Source organism: Salvelinus namaycush, chromosome 38 (genome assembly GCF_016432855.1).
Source record: "Salvelinus namaycush isolate Seneca chromosome 38, SaNama_1.0, whole genome shotgun sequence".
NCBI classification, from domain to species: domain Eukaryota; kingdom Metazoa; phylum Chordata; class Actinopteri; order Salmoniformes; family Salmonidae; genus Salvelinus; species Salvelinus namaycush.
The window spans coordinates 11820119-11824797 of record NC_052344.1 but is presented as its reverse complement, the minus strand read 5'-3'; positions in this window follow the sequence as shown (position 1 = coordinate 11824797).

The following is a 4679-nucleotide window of genomic DNA, read 5'->3' as shown; positions in this document are numbered from 1 at the left end:
ATCCATACAGATTTCAGATCTTCTATTTTTCCTTTGCATTCTTATTTGATCACAATACAACCTCCTTTCCTCAGATCTTCACTACCACCAACAATAGAGCTGATAGATTGACAGAGTTAGATGGAAAGAGATAGATTTAAAGGTTTCAAGTTCCTCCCTGATCTCTCCCTTTCTCTCTCACTCTCTCTTTCTCTCTCTCTCTCTCTCTCTCTCTCTCTCTCTCTCTCTCTCTCTCTCTCTCTCTCTCTCTCTCTCTCTCTCTCTCTCTCCCTCTCCCTCTCTCTCTCTCTCTCCCTCCCTCTCTCTCTATCCCTTTCTCTCTCTCTATCCCTTTCTCTCTCTCTATCCCTTTCTCTCTCTCTCTTTCTCCCTCACCCTGTCCTTCTCTCTCTCTCTCTCTCTCTCACCCTGTCCTTCTCTCTCTCTCTCTCTCTCTCTCCCTTTCTCTCTCCACTCTGTCTCTCTCTCTCTCTCTCCCTCTCTCTCTCCCTCACCCTCTCCTTCTCTCTCTCTCTCTGTCTCCCTCTCTCCACTCTCTCTCTCTCTCTCTCTCTCTCTCTCCACTCAACATACAACCACCACACAGGCAGGCGAGGACAGTTAGCTCTAAGGGAATAAAACAGGAGTAATATAATAATTGGTATGTTGCACAATGGGCCTATCTGACCAGAGTAAACAAAGGCTGTGGCCTGGACTGAACCCTCATCTATTCACACAACAAAGAGCAAGAGGAAGGAAGAAAGCATCATCTGAGTAAAGCTGGAGATTATTGACGGGAGAAGATGTCTGTTACAGGCACACAAAGATTCACAGATCTGTTCTAACTGGCTGAGACCACAGCGGAGAGGCGGGAAACAAAGGGCTTAGGGTGTCGGGGAGGGGTGTACACTGACACAGACACACACACACACACACACACACACACAAACAGACACACACTTATAGGAATACACACACATTATCTTCTCAGGCGTACACACCTGTTTGTTCATGTGTAAACACCCCATTGTTTTGTTTTTTCCCACATTCTTGCACACACATTTGTACTTGAGCTTATCTTGTCCACTGCTGCATGCACACACACACGCACACAGACACACACACGCACATGCACACGCACACACACACAGACACACACACGCACATGCACACGCACAAACACGTCTTTGACACACAAACATACACACACATGCATGTGCACACACACACACACACACACAGGCACACACACACACACGCACACACACACACACACACACACACACACACACACACACACACACACACACACACACACACACACATAGAACCCCCACAGATTCTTCTAGTGATGGAGTAGGACTCACATGAAGGGATTAGGGTAGAGAGGGTAAGAAGAAAGAGAGCGGGTTTAGAGAGTTCAAACGAACACAGCTCAGGGTTGAGAGACAGACAGGGGGGAGACGGAGACACTCCTTACAAATCCCTTACTAACCTCCCCCCTCCCTGCACCACCTCCTAGTGCCTGGCTAGTGGCTGACATTTAAATTCCGTCTCAACTAAGATAGGATTTTCCCCCTCTCACTCATTGTGTTGTGTGTGTCTGTCTCCCCCTCCTCCTCCCCCCTCTGGTCACCCTGGGGGCTCCGCGCTGTCACTTCCTGTTTGATGACATGCGTGTCGTTTTGGCGATGGGGGTATGCTCTGGGCATTCTCTGTTGTGTGTGTGTGTGTGTGTGTGTGTGTGTGTGTGTCTGTTTCTGTGTGTGTGTAAAGTGACTTGTCACTATGCTCGCTGGCCCATTGAACAGGCCTGAGTGATGGGAGCTGGCCCTGTAATGGAACTCAATTCACACTGCAAATATAGCTATGCTGAACCGCCGGTCCCAACACACAAACACACACACACTCCCCGCGGTCCACTGGCCTCCCAGGCAGGTCAGAGCTGGTGGGGAGGGGGTGTGGAGGGTGGAGAGGAGGGGGTTCACCCACCTCCAGGAGTCATGGTGGGGGTAATTGAACAGAAATGACCAGCGAGACCTTTATTTCATCAGCCAGTCCTGACCTACTGTACTGTGTCTCAGTGTTCAGTGCAACCAGTCTCAGAGCACAGCCTAGTAGAAAGACACGAAGAGAGGGTTTTGAGAGTGAGCATCCCTGTGTGCATGCGTGCTTGTCAGATATTTGAAAAGACGTATTACTATATTCATTTCAGATTCTCAAGGAAAACAAGTGCTTAGTGCTTAGTGCTTGACTGTTGTTTTTCTCAGGAAGAGGATTGAAATGTCTTTATTAGAGATAGCAGGAGGAGTGTGTCTAATGGGAAGCAGTGGCTGATGGGTAGTGAGAGCTGCCATGGCCATTTGCATAAACCAGTCTTTGTTTCCCTTCCGTGGCCGTCGGCCAACCACCAACAGAAGGACGGAAGTTCCTCTCACAACATAGTGGGCCGCTCCCGCTCCCAAACCCTCCCTTTACACAGAAATACCATTAAAAAAAAACAGCTCGTTTTGACTCATAAACAGCTATTCTCTTCCTCATCTTAAAGACAATTAGGAACAAACGCATTTGGTGAGAATTCTTGTGAAGAAACATGAAGGGAATGAGAGAGAGTTGTTGTGGGGAGCAGAAATAGCTGGAGGAGGAAGAGGGCTGGTGATGAATATTGCAGCTCATTTGTTTCCAAGTTTATTATGGTGTGTCTGTTGCTGTGGAAATATTTGCTCGAGAGTATGAAATACTTTGTCTGACGATTAGACTGTGTAAATATCCAAGAGCACTGTATCTATTCTGGATTATTAATCATTTACATCTTATTCTAAAATGAAACCTCCGATCCCCTCAGTAGATATTACTGTCAGATATTTCAGCCATTTACTTGTTCCTTCTAAGCAGAAAGCAGCCTGTCTTCATGCCAGTCTGAGCATTTGTGTGCGGAAGAGTCTTTATTTCCTTTGGAATTATTATAAGTGTAATGTTTGCTGTTCATCTTTTATTGTTTATTTCACTTTTGTTTATTATCTATTTCACTTGCTTTGGCAATGTTTAACATATGTTTCCCATTCCAATAAAGCCCCTTAAATTGAATAGAGAGACAGAGACAGAGACAGAGGCAGAGACAGAGGCAGAGGCAGAGGCAGAGGCAGAGGCAGAGGCAGAGGCAGACAGAGAGAGAGAGAGAGAGAGAGAGAGAGACAGAGCGAGAGAGAGAGAGAGACAGAGCGAGAGAGCGAGAGAGCGAGAGAGAGAGAGAGGGAGGTAAAAAAAGTGATTTTGACAGGGAGAGTCAGTGGATGGAGAGAAAGATGGGGAACAGTTGGGAATGTGTTCATTCAGAATCCTACTGGGTCACGCTGAGAGAGAAAGTTGGGAATGTGTTCATTCAGAATCCTACTGGGTCACGTTGAGAGAGAAAGTTGGGAAGGTGTTCATTCAGAATCCTACTGGGTCACGCTGAGAGAGAAAGTTGGGAATGTGTTCACTCAGAATCCTACTGGGTCACGTTGAGAGAGAAAGTTGGGAATGTGTTCACTCAGAATCCTACTGGGTCACGTTGAGAGAGAAAGTTGGGAAGGTGTTCATTCAGAATCCTACTGGGTCACGCTGAGAGAGAAAGTTGGGAATGTGTTCACTCAGAATCCTACTGGGTCACGCTGAGAGAGAAAGTTGGGAATGTGTTCACTCAGAATCCTACTGGGTCACGCTGAGAGAGAAAGTTGGGAATGTGTTTACTCAGAATCCTACTGGGTCACGTTGAGAGAGAAAGTTGGGAATGTGTTCACTCAGAATCCTACTGGGTCACGCTGAGAGAGAAAGTTGGGAATGTGTTCACTCAGAATCCTACTGGGTCACGCTGAGAGAGAAAGTTGGGAATGTGTTCACTCAGAATCCTACTGGGTCACGCTGAGAGAGAAAGTTGGGAATGTGTTCACTCAGAATCCTACTGGGTCACGCTGAGAGAGAAAGTTGGGAATGTGTTCACTCAGAATCCTACTGGGTCACGTTGAGAGAGAAAGTTGGGAATGTGTTCACTCAGAATCCTACTGGGTCACGCTGAGAGAGAAAGTTGGGAATGTGTTCACTCAGAATCCTACTGGGTCACGCTGAGAGAGAAAGTTGGGAATGTGTTCACTCAGAATCCTACTGGGTCACGCTGAGAGAGAAAGTTGGGAATGTGTTCACTCAGAATCCTACTGGGTCACGTTGAGAGAGAAAGTTGGGAATGTGCTTGCCAAACTGGACAAAACGCAGCTCTGTGCTACTGGTGGCAACACACCCGCAGGCATGCAAGCACACACCAGTAGCAGAGAGCAGAGTTTTGTACCGTCTGGCGAACACATTCCCAACTTTCTCTCTCTCTCTCTCTCTCTCTATCTCTCTCTCAGCGTGACCCTGTAGGATTCTGAGTGTTTCCTTCCCACGATGCACCTGAAGGGGACATCTCTCACTCGGGGATGGAGGCTGTTAGTGTGTTCCCACGGGGCCATGTGGCAGGGGAAGTGACAGCGTCCCTCTCTCTCTCTCTGTCACACAAACAGGCCATCAGCCACTCAGGGCTGTTTAGCTGGCATCTTCTGTTTGTTTGTGTGCTCAGAGAATTCATTTATTCATGTGTCCCTTTCTTGTTTCTTGTTTCTCTCCCCCTCTATCTGCCCCCCCCCCCCCCCCTCCCTGACCCTCCCGTCTCTCTCTATAGCAGC